At 50.7% G+C, this 12487-nt stretch overlaps 1 protein-coding gene across 5 annotated transcripts in view; it reads right to left on the minus strand.

The window, feature by feature from the left end:
* SH3BP4 (SH3 domain binding protein 4) overlaps positions 1-12487 on the minus strand; it is a 38397-nt gene that overhangs the window by 16448 nt on the left and 9462 nt on the right. Inside the window, exon 1 of one of the 5 annotated variants that reach the window (XM_055718788.1) lies at positions 9254-9488. The exons of the other annotated variants lie outside the window; for them this stretch is intronic. The gene's annotated coding sequence lies outside the window, so the exon portion shown is untranslated. Of the gene's footprint in view, positions 1-9253; positions 9489-12487 lie in introns of those variants that run through there. 5 annotated transcript variants of the gene reach the window in all.

Genomic DNA, 12487 nt, shown 5'->3' on the forward strand with positions numbered 1-12487 from the left:
GGTTTGCACCAGGGAGCAGGTATGCAGTCCAGTGGACCTGGCACCATCCCAGTAAATGCTGCCATCCAGCATCCCTACAGGCATCCCTACATCCTGCTCTCTACAAACCTGCCACAAAACTCCAGCCTGGCTGCAAAGCGCCAACAGCTCTTAAAAGTAAAGCCCTGGGCAGTTAGAAGTTATATCCAAATCCCTCGCTTTAGTCTAGCACCCAAAGGGCTTTTCATCCACTCCTAACACGGTTTTTCCTTTCTCCACCTCACATCAGATTTTTTTTCTCCCTCTGCTTGAAAATCAGACCAAGCACAAAATAACCCCCAAACTCAAATTCCTTAGGTGGGAATACAGAGCTGACAGAAACGTGAAGACAAGCGATGACTGCTGTGGCTGCAGCCAGCTGTTATTAAACCACTGCATCTCTCTCCACCGGCACAGCGAGGAGGAGCAGCAAGCCCTGAAGGATTCGGTGCCCTTTTCTGGAATGCAGTAAAAGGAAATTTGCAGGGGAGAGCCTGAGCAGGAGATACTCCAGCCTGCTTGAAATGCTTCCCAAGCCGTCCACCGGGCTGGTATGCCGGGAATGCAGTTAGTTGGAAGGGATGCACCAGGCTCCAGCCAGAAAAGGGAAGGGAGAACTTGTGAGCAAACACTTTTCCCTTTGAGAAGAGCATTGTTTCGGGTCCTGCTGGGAGTACTCCAAGGGGAGAGGGCTTGGCAGGCTTAAATACAGAGGAACCAGGCTTTGAGTCAAGGCTGTGCTTATCAGAGCCAGGCCAGGTAAGAAAGGGGACTTGGAGCGGCCGTCAGAGGCAGGAAAAAGCAGTAAGCAGTCGTCGGGAAGTGAGAAAGGGAGGAAAGATGCTCTCCTGAGCTAGCATGGTTCCCTGTCCATCCATCCAGCTTGCCCCTCCTCTGCAAAGCACCACCACGGCAGGCAGGGTACTGTTTTTCATTAATGTGAGGCACCGTTGGGGATTTCATGTTTTCCAGCTGGCACGAAAAGACCCTAAACACTGACTGCCTCCCTCTAAAAAGACCTTGCAGGCACCCCGCTAGGTTCTTGCAGTGTTTCTTCTCTCTAGTTGGAAGGTTCAAAGCTCCACAGTTACAGAAGGAAAAAATTCAGCACAAGGTGCACAGCATCGTCATCACAGAAACAGCGCAAGTGGCAAACTTTTCACCAATTTTAGCAACGCTTGCACACAACCCTGCTAAAAAACAAAAACACTTTGACAGCCCAAAGGTCACTCCCTGCTCGGTAAGCACAGCACCAAGCAAGAAAGAAACCAGGGACAGTATGTGATTTCTCCCATGAATCAAAGTACAAGCCACAGATATATTTTAAACACCTGCCTGGTAGTCCAGCATCCAATAATTTTTGTATCAATCATTGCAGCTACAGCTGCATACTGACAGCTCTCATCGACATATCCACAAGCCTCACGGTGCCTGGCATTTGCAGGGATGCTCCCCCTTCCCCCTATTTATATAACTATATGGGAAGCTTTATGCTAAAGGTCTCTGACATGTGGTTGTGTGGAGAAATAGCTGGAAAAATCCCCCCCTACATGCACCCTGCAGTCTCAAAAGGCAACCAGAATGTAAGTCAAAATGAGCAATTACAAAAAGGTATTTCCTCTCCCGAAAGCAGCATCTCAGCTGCATCTGGGTCCGTTCTGGATGGAGCAGTGCTTACACACACACGAAAGGATGGGGGTGCATGCCCCCCGCAGCTGGACCTGGGGTGAGAGCCGTGTTTTGGAGGTGACGGTCCCTGGGGATGGACCAGAGAGGTTTCTGAATGCAGAGGTGGGACAGATAACCTGCCAGCCTGCAAACTCGGGCTACGTGAGAATAAAAGGGGATGGCCGGAAGCAGGGTGGGGGCAAACAAGGGTGGATGGGGCAAGATTTGTTTAGAAATCACTTCTGCAGCCACGGCTGAGACAATGGTCAGCAAACTCCTCTGAAAGCACTTTAAATATAGACTAGAATTAAATATAGACTAGGAAAACCCCAGCCCCATCTGTTTACCCAAAGCCATAAACAGAATCTGAAATGAATGGGGGGGGCGGCGGGGGGAAGGAAACCGGTGAGCAGCCAGAGCTCACCCTGCACAAGCAAGAAGGCGACAGTATCTCGTCATGCAACCAGCTCAAAGGCACCTGCACTCGCTTCTCACTCCACTTTTTTCCTCCCACGAGGGAAAGGCAACACTGCAGGGTAAAATCCAACCGTGCAAGCCAGGAGGAACTGCTGCATGCTTCCACACCCCAACAAACCCAACGGGCAGCAAGGCAGGCAGCAGCTGCCCAGGTTGGGGCTCCACAGTGGTTCCGCCCCATGGTACCAGCCGTGTTGCTGTGCTTCCCAAAATCCTAAACAGGCTTTGCTGATGGTTGGGCAAAGCTTTGACGAGCGGGTTCCTATGGCTGCTGGCTGGCACCCCATAATCCTCACCAGCTTCCTGGGGCACGGAAGCAGCAGGGAGGGTGCTGCCCTCAGACCGCAAGGTGCGGGGCTTCCCTCCAGACACCTCCTTGCTCCTATGCCGGCATCACATGGGGTGACAGAGAGGCTGTGTCACCTCCCTTCTCCATCTGCCAGGCTTCTGCTCCCCGGGGACATCATGGGATGCCTGTCCTGCCAGTCACCCATCAGGGGAACAGCAGGGCCGTCTTCAACAGGGACTTGCGGAGTGTGGATTTGACTTCGCATTATCTGGGGCTGTGAATAAGGTTTTTGGGGAGGGACAGATGGGACATGCAGACCTAGTCGTGCTCCTCTCTGTAGAGAAGCTGGCTACTTCTCAAGGTGTAGAAATGCTGTCGTGAGTAAGCTGGGAAAAGCAAGGATCTCCAGGGTCCTGAATCAGTGCTCTACCTGCTCCTGGATCTCCTCTCCACCAGGCACAGCATGGCAGCAGGTTTGGGGAGAGTCTAAGGGCTGGTAATGGTGTAGTACCTATTAAAAAAAACTTACTAAAACCTATTAGAAAAAAAACCCCTCCAAACTCAAAGGTCTTTTTCCTGCAACAATTGACTGCGCAGCATTCAGCTTTCTAACAGCAGCGTTTCCTGGTGTATAGTGGCACAGAAAAGGTTAAAATTAACTTCTGCAAACTGTCTGGTATGGCTCAGCCTGGAACCCCAACCGCAGGCTTTCCCCTCCCAGCCCTGCAGAGCCAGGCGTGCCCCCCCAGCACAGGCTGATGCTGGCACAGCGGGGCCAGCAGCAAAGCCCCTTCCTCCCCAATGCTCCCAGCTCCAGCCATCACACCAAACTGGTCCTGACGGGATTACAGTACAGGCCCACCTCTGCCCGGACACTGAGCTATAAATCAGACAAAGCACTGGCATCCGGCCAGGCTGAACTGGGTTAGAACCGGGCGAGCAGAGAAAAGCAATCCGAGGCAAAAAACTCACTACTGGCAGCATCAAGCCCTGTGTCTGTGAGCAAAGAAATGCAATAAAACCACAGGAACACCTAAAAGTGCAAACCCCGACGCGGAAAGCAGGATCCTGCTGCTGGCCAAAGCCAGGTCTTCTCCAACAAGCACTGCCTGCAGCCCAGCGTAGGTGGGAGAGGATCCCTACAAAAGCATCAGTGACGGAAAAACCCTGACTGCCAAGAATTTGGGCTGATAAGACCCGCGAGGGCTGGGCAGTACCAAGCACCACTGGGGCTGGAGATGGAGCCAGGTCCTTCCACATGCAGCCAAAGCCAGGGCAGTACATGGTACCTACCACCAGCAAAGGAAGGTGGGGAGGACCCATGCACATCCCTGCCTGTCCCACACCCCCCAGCCCTCCCTGGAGCTCAGGCCAAGTCAGGGAGCTGCAGTGTCCATCCCACCCTGGCACACACATGTCCATGGAAAGCATCAGCAACAGGAGCCACCATGACATAAGATGGGTCAGCCTTACAATCACTGATGTACCTACATGCCTGTTCTCCCTGGGTAACACATAAAAAGCCCCTCAAGCCCTAAGTCCGTGGTTCAGGGGAAATCTTCCACCTACCCTTGGCCACAAACTTAAAGCCAGGAAGAGAAGAAAAAGCTTCTAAACACTCACTCATCATCCTCTTCCCACACCAAAGCCAAGACCAACTCCAGGCACTTGTTGCTAATGGCTTTTAACTTGCCTTTTCCTTCTCCAAAGTCAAGCTCCTCGGCTCTCCTACAAACACAGAAGTGTTTTTGGAGGTTTCTTTTAAAAACAGTCAGCTTTGCTTAAATACAAGTGAATTCAACTTTCTGGAGCTAGAAATTCATTTCCCAGAACCACAGCGCTACCCGCAGAGCACGTTCATCCCACACAATGAATTTACTGAAAACATTGCTTTTATCACCATCACAAAAACTTAAGTCAAGACCATGGAAGCAGTTGCAGAAGAGACTCCTCCTAGAAACCCAGGGAACACGCACAGCCCTGAAGGAGCTGGTGACTGCTTGCTCTGGGAGTACCAGAAGATGCGCCTGGGAGCACCAACCAGATTCTGTCATTTCAATGTGCAATGGCCTCCAAAAGAGGCCATTCTTGGCTTGGGGTTGTTTTTTTTTTTGTTTGGTTGTTTTTTGGGGGGTTTTTTTTGGCTAAAATTGCCAAGTCTTAGTAAACAGTCTAATTTAGAAACTTGGTTTTGCCTTGCAGATTCTTTACCTTCAAGAGCTTCCTCATAACTATTGCTACAACACAATGTGGCCATCAGGCTTAAGTTGCTCAACACACTTCCACCCAGCAGAAAACGATCTGACCATCTAGAGATTTGCCTGCTTTTTCCATGCTTGTATTAACAGATCTTCCAGCATGCGTGAAAAACACAACATCCTCTAAATGGGTGACATCAGCACAGACCCAGCCAGACCCTCTGCAGCCTCCTACCAGACTGGGACAGCTTTTGAAACTGCTAGTGGCCTCTTGCCACCCAGGATGCCAAGGCTGACAGACTGATGTTCTTACAGCTCATCTCTAAGGTCAGTCCCAGACAGACAGGCTTGTGGCCACATAGCGTAGCCATCACTTGCTGCAAGCAATCGCAAGGGTGGCATGGCCCAAGGGCCTCTCAGGGCACATGCACCACTAGCAAAGACCACCTTGACTTGTGCAACCCCATCACTTGCCCCCACCAAGTGACCTCCTGCCTGGCATCTGCCCCATCCACCAGTCTGCCCAGCTGAACCACTGCAGGACACCATGGAGATGCCCTGAAGCACAGGGAGAGGTCTTTTGGCCATGGGATGCCTCCAAGGGTCTCCAAACATCTGGTGGTAGCAAGTGCTGGCAGGGAACAATAGGTTTTGGTTAGGAGGTAGAATGGGACAATTCCTCCTCCCTCTCCTTTGCTCTGGAGATAAAGCATCTCAGCCCTTGTGATCCTGACCTCTTCTGTAAGGCATTTCGAGCCTTGCTGGTGAAGACAAGTGGGGAAAAGTTGGCTGCTTTTGGGTTCTTCCTTTAGAAGCCTGGCCCGTACATTTTGCACGTCTGATGGCAGCAATGCCACACACCCTAGTGGTGCCTGACCTTATCGCCTTTTGCTTATCTCCTACTATTACTTCACTACTTGTGTTTGCAAAGCCAATGCTTTCATCTTCCAAAAAACTCCCAAAACCCAAATGCAACCAAAGGTAAACCACCCCTTAAGACAACCGAAAACACAAGGTCTTTGTACCAGAAAGAACATGTCAGTGTGAACTCACGTACATCCCAGAATGAGCCTTGGAGCTGCCGATGCACCAGAACAGAAGATGTTATTTTAGTCCCTTTTCTAACAGACAAGGGACTTGTGGCTATATCAGGGCTCCCATCCATCCCGCAGGGCTCTCATGTCCCGGGGGTTTGCTCTGGACCCGATTCCCACCATGCACAGCAAGCGGCGGGGATGCTCGCACCCAGCATCCCTGCCTGGGCATCGCAGCAGCACCAGCTGGAGAGCACAGCCCCGCCTGCGCTGTCCCCTCCAGTCCCTGCCAAGTCCTATGGAAAAATCATGCCCACAAGCTTAAGCGTGGCTCAGCTCCTGCCAGCTGCGCCCGCCGCCAGGTGAGGGCAAGACAAACACGGCCAGCTTGATGGAGGAGAGGTAGAAGGGAAGAAAAAAGAAAAAGCAATTACGGCTGAGCATGTGTTGCCGGTGTCTGCTGGCACCTGGTGTCCCTTACAGCCTCCCTGATGGGGATGTCACCCTTTGCGAGCGAAGCAGAAGAACAGGAAAGTTTCCTTTTGTAGCAATGACTTTGGAGCATGAGTTGGATATCCATCTCCAGCCCTGACTTTCAAGCGACTCAAATAAAGATTAGTCTTTTGGGGGTGGGGGGAAAGAGTTTTCCACGCAGGACCTCCTGCTGCTGCCAAGCGCAGGCTCCAGCACAGCACCCAGCCACTGACTCTGGCCACCCGTGTCCCATGCAATCAGCCACCGGATCAGGAGAAAGCACTGCAGAAGCCAGCGGGACTGGGCTGGGTCCGGCCTAAGAGCTCATGGTAAGGAAAGCTGGATGTCTTGGCATCCATCAGCAGCATTGATGCGCTGCCTGCCAAGGCACAGAGAGGGTCCCAGAGCTGCAGGTACCACCCTCAAGCACCCACAGCAACTTCAAACTCCAGCCCCGGCCTGCCCACCCCCCCACCCACCCACCCCCCACTGCAAAACTGCTGGAAATGGTGTCACTGTGCCAAAGGTTTAAGAAGCTTGCAAGTGTAGAAGGTGCTGGCAGTGCTGTACGCAGCAGGAAACCCTTGTGAAGTTCACAGGGCCATAAAAAGGGCGCTCCTGGGCTCACAGCCGATGTCCTACTACCCGACAGCAACGCTCTGCAGCAATAAAACCATCGCACGCACGTGAGTCCTGACAATATAGCAGGGAATTAAACAAAGTTGTACTTGCTTCCATGGTTTCAAGGCTACCACAGGCTGCAAGACCAGTCATCACACATCCCCAACGAAACAAGGCAGAGGGATGATGTCTCCAGGGACACAGACCTTGCTGCAGCTGATGCCGCTGAAACCCCGGCAGAGAGCGGGGTACCTCCTGGCACAGCCTAAGAACAGACTTCTCCGTTCCACACAACAGCAGAAGCTCATGCAGGCAACTGGTGACAGAGGAGAAATGAAACCCAGACATCCAGAGCCACAATCCAGCTGCTGGTCGCAGAGACCCACTTTTAAAGAAGAAACGGGCTTGTCTGACAAGAGGCATCCCACCTGTGGCTCATAATCATCCTCCTCTACCCTGGAAAAGGAGGAAAATCTCTCCTTTTTAAGCACTGCAGACTAATCGGCAGTTTAATCTTGAAGGGCACGTCTGCACCCGGGCACAGACATCTGCACAAGCTGGTCCAGAGCAGGGATGCTGGACAAAGCTCTTGAGCTGTTGCCAGCACCTGCTCTGCCTGCTGGTAGCACACTCTTGCTTGATGGAGGAACAGTATGAACACTGTTCCGTGGGCCCACCTAGGATCATCACCAGGAAAAAGCGTACAGGCTACTGTGATGCTGCAGTGGAAGAGATGCCACAGTCACCCATGAGATCTTGGGTCAACATCCACTAAGAGCAGACTAGGGGCAACCACAGAAAACAAAAGGAGGGGAGGTGGTCTCCTGCCTCCATAAGTGCTGCAAGAACCATCTTGTTAAAATCTGCTGTACTTGAGGGGGGGCACCTAAACCCCTATTCCCTGTCTCAAGAGCCAAATTAACCAGGACAATGAAAACTTGAAGGACACAGTAAAAGGCTTTCATTGAGAAAATCCTGGAGCAACTCACTATAGGGCTACCCTCGGGGCCACAGTCCTGGCAGTGCCTCCTTACTGAGATACTGGATGCTAATTTGGACTTTAAGAGCTGTCAAAAGCTGAATCAACCGAATCCGTGAAAAGCTGTGCTTCCCCCAAAAGTGGAGATAATGACAGAGCTTTGACTGCATCAACTTCAGAGCCCTGTCGCCGTCACCCTTCGCTAATATCGTCTTTGTCTGATGGAAAGAAGTAGCTGTGCTCAGCCGAACTGCTGGTGCAATGCACAGAGCCACGGCGCTCTCCTTGCTCCCGGCCACAGTGTTGGGAAACCAGTCCCACCAGCAGGACCAGAGAAGGGCAAGCACAGGAAAGTCACTCACGATGCCAGCCTCCCCAGCCAGCAATGCAACTGATGTGGTGGCTGGGAGGACAACATAAAGCTCCAGAGATGAGGTAGCCCACCCAAGACGAGCTAGCCCACCCAAGATGAGCTAGCTCCAACCTGCTCGCAGACCAGCCCACAGCCAAATCCAAGCAGCCCTCCCTGCGCAAGTACCCACCAAGACACACCTTCTCCACTCCGACCCCTTCCTCACACGAGAGAACGTCAAAGGCTGAAACATCGGTGTCCTGCTTGGTCCTCTGGACTTACCTGCCCATCATTTAAGAAGAGGGGGCTGTGTTCAAGGGGCAGATGCCACAGGCAGGGTGGGCATGCAGCAGCCTCCCATGGGTCATCCAAAAGGTGACTTTATAAGCAGGTAGCCAGAACAAGTCCCCATATCAGCTGGCCTCACTCAGGAGGTACATTTTAGGAAAAAAAGGGGTTTTGTTGCCAGCTCACTGCCTGAGCACACCCACCGACACCAAGTAGCCACCACCTAGCAGCCAGATTCTCTCGCTAATGAGTAAAACCTCTTTGGATTATCAAACCGAAGAAGTCACTCAAGCGATGAGCTCGTGCAAAAGCTTACCCTTGTTTTAATGTTCTTACACACCTTGCCGATTAGTCCAGGTACTGATCTGTTGGTGGATTACATCACACCTTCAGCTATGCTGAAAATACCGGCAGGAGCCAAAAAACATCACCAGCCTGAGTTAGGCAGAAGCAAACATAATCAGCACATTGCAATGAATTTCCTCAAAACCAACATTTTTTTTAAGCACTTGTCCTTGGTAAAGATTTCCAAGCCAGGTTGCCCACGATACCTGGGTTTAAGCAGCCCTAACCGTTTGCTGAAGCTGACTGTCTTCTCATAGGAAAGCAACACGCGGGATCAAACTGGTCTATGGGTTCCTCACTCCACATTTGGCCCAATCCTTGGTGCACGAAGCCATGCTGGGAAGAGGGAAGCTCACTGGGAGCACTACGATACCTGGAGAGCAAACCCCCAGGTGATGATGCCATTCGGGAGACAGGTAGCAAGCGGATGTGAGGACAGGCATCTGCTCCATCCCAGAGCGTGGATGAGGACTTCCTGCAAAAAGCCCAGTTTTTTTGATCTGATCTTACCTACAAGTCCAGCAAGTTGCAGACTCATCCGAGAAAGTGTTCCTGCTTCAATTCCAAGAATGGTTTTAACACCAGGCACATTACAGCAGCGCAAAAGACCACGTGGCTCATTTCACGTGGTGGTTTTCAGCAGCCAAGTCCTTGCCTTAATTTATATTAGAGCCTGTCCATAGGTGGGAATTCGCTTTCCAGGTGCGGGCACCCACCTCTGCCAGCCAGGACGGTGTTTCAGATAAAACAAAACAGGCCAGTGTTTATGCAACACAAGAGCAAACACAAACCACGCCTGCTTGCTTAATTAGTTACCCTTGAAATTAAAGCCCGTCAAAGCGCACGGAGGCTTCATGCAACCTGCAAATTAACTAGAAGGGAACGCAACCTGGGGGTGAGGGATGCCAGATACAATCCAAGCAGTGGCTCCAAGCACTTTCCGTAACATCAACAGTGCCATGAAGGGAAAAAACCAAAATAACACCACCCACCCCGTCCGTCTGTACTTCAGAGTTTGTTGTTTCGATCTCGCCAGGTTAAAAGCCGCTCGATCCCATCATCACAGGTCAGATGGCTGATAAGAAACCGATTTCATCATTTTAAGACCTGAGCATTTATTGGAAGGGTTTATCGGCAAACAAAGTTATGCACTTTGAACCGTTTAGTTTTACGTCAGTCAGAAATGCATGAGACCCTTGTCTGTGCACTCTCAAAATTAGCATGGCACAAAATGAGAGCCCGAGCCCATTCCATGCAGCCTCCACCACGTGCAGTGTCAAAGACATGCTGCTTCTCTGTGCTGGGACATAACCCTTAACAAAATGGGTGAGCCATTTTGGGGGAAGATGCCCTTTTCTACCAAGACGCTTGGGCAGAGAAATACTCATCTACGTGAACTTGGCAAAATCTCGCCTTTGCTCCAAATTGCTCTCCTTGCCGGATAAAGCAGGGTTAAATCTCAGACACAGTCTTTGCAGCGTTAGTCAGCATGCAAAATTAAAATGACACCTGAAAGTCATCTTAAAGTAATGGTAGGCTTTTCCCTGCTTAAAGTAGAACTTTTGTGGTTGAGTGGAGTCAGTTTCTACAACTTTCTGCACTGCACTTCTTGCAACCACAAAACACCCTCCCACGCATGCCCCAAACGGCGGTGATGCATCTTCACAAGAGCATCCCCTACAAAATGGGCAACTCCGCACCACCGCAGAGGGAGTATTTCCAAAGGGCAAGTTATTCCCTCTGTGCCAAGTCTCCAAGAAGCCAGCCCCAGGTGAGGCTGTAAGGAGATGGACCTGCCCTCGCTTCCCAAGCCCAAGACACGAGGCCCCGAGGGATCTCCGAGCCGCCCCACTCGAGCCCATGAGCTGGGAGCTCCGTTCATTCCTGCTGAGATTTCTAAGGTAAGAGACCAGAACACCAAGTCTCAGATTACTGCAGCTTGAACTGGGGGTGAACCATTACCAGCTGTGGTACGGGGTTGTCTTGGGCCATCACAGAAACACCCATGTTAGAGGGGCAAAAACGAAGCCATTGCAGGGACGTACAGAAAAGCTGGAAGCTTGTCCACTGGTTCTAGCAGAATGCCTCATTCTAGAAAGGAAGGACTAGATTCGGGTTAAAAAGCCCCACATATTCAAGGACAGAAGCCTTGTGTCAGCTGAACATTGGCCATGTGCAGCACAGAAACTGCTCCGTTTATTGACGTCTATGGAAAGCAACTTCAATTCCACCGCTAGCTCTGCTTCAAGGCTGCTTTGATAGCCATGGCAATCTGTGTATTTTAATTTTGGCTCCGTATCTAAAGCACGGGTTGGGATCTACAAGCAGCAGACTCTTGGCTAGAGAAGACAATTCCAGGTACAACCAACACACCAGGGCACCATCCATGGTCACCTTCACCACCTCACCTAGACAACGTCTCCTTTTCTCAGCATCTTTCACAGCAACACCCCAGATTTTCTTCTCTGTAGGATCAAGTTCTTCCATATCTCAACACCACTCGCATCCAGAAGTGTGGCAGATCTCAGTGCCAGTGATGGGGCAGCTCTGCAAGCAGAAGCAGAGGAGGCAGCGAGAGCTTTCCAGGAGCTGAGGGATGCTCTCCAGCATAACCAGCTGTTGCCCACACACAGCCTACAGATCTTTGCTGTCAAAGGGCCAGGGTCCAGCCAGAATCAGACACGCTCTTGATGGGAAAAAGAGAGCCTAAATATCAACCCAATGCAGATGGGTGTCTTTTTCTTGTTTGTTTGTTTGTTTAATTAAAACTTGCTTGAAGTGACACATAAAAGAAGTGAAATCCCAGGCACAGCTGACGCACTAGGACAGATTTATATTTAGAAGAATGACCTAAGTACTCAATCAACAGGAAAGAGATGGAAACTTTTTTGGCCCTCTCCAGAAGAAGAAAAGAAAAGAAAAAGAAGAGGGACAGCCACTGCCACCCATTACTACCAAGGGCAACATCCACTGGCATTTTAGCCTCCCAACTCTCCACTTTTAGGCTGAATTCAGCCTTTTTTTCCCCAATGCACAATCCCAGTAAACAACATTTACAGCCCATGTAAAGACCAAAGCACATCATGTGCTTTCACAAGACAGCTGGCATTATTTATTTTTTTTTTAAATTTAGTGCTTACTACTGTCAGTTTTGTTTTCAACAGGACAATTAACAATGTGTTAGTACTTCAGCATAACACAAATATACAAAGGCGATCTAAAAAAAGCCATTTCCAAGTTTTGCAGACTGAAGTTTCAAGAGAGAGAAAGCAGAGCATCAACAGAAAATATAATCCCTCAAAATCTGCTGCTTCTTCTGCTGTGTTACTCATTCGGGAGCTTTTAGTTCAGAAGTCAGAGATGTGCTTAGCTGGATATCCGATTGTTTGCTGGGCCTCATCCCAAATTTCTCTAACATTACTCACATTTTTCTGTGCAGGAAGAGGGATGACAACTTTATGGCAAAAGGGAGGCAGAAGCGTTTGCAGCACTACGTAGGAATTATAATGGTTAGGCTCAGACCCCAAGGTCTGAATGGTTCTCACATATCCCATCCAGAGGAGAAAGAAATGAGGCTGATGCTTGGACTCCTCTGCCTTTGCACTGCCTGGGACCCAGGGATGAGCTGGGACCTGCCCTGGCCACCCAGGCAGGACTCACAGCACCAGGCAATGGATGCTCAGCTCAAAGGATGATGCTCTGCACAGAAACATCCCTGCCGTGACCGGCAGCATCACCTCCGCC

The sequence above is a fragment of the Falco cherrug genome, chromosome 8, assembly GCF_023634085.1.
Source record: "Falco cherrug isolate bFalChe1 chromosome 8, bFalChe1.pri, whole genome shotgun sequence".
NCBI lineage: Eukaryota > Metazoa > Chordata > Aves > Falconiformes > Falconidae > Falco > Falco cherrug.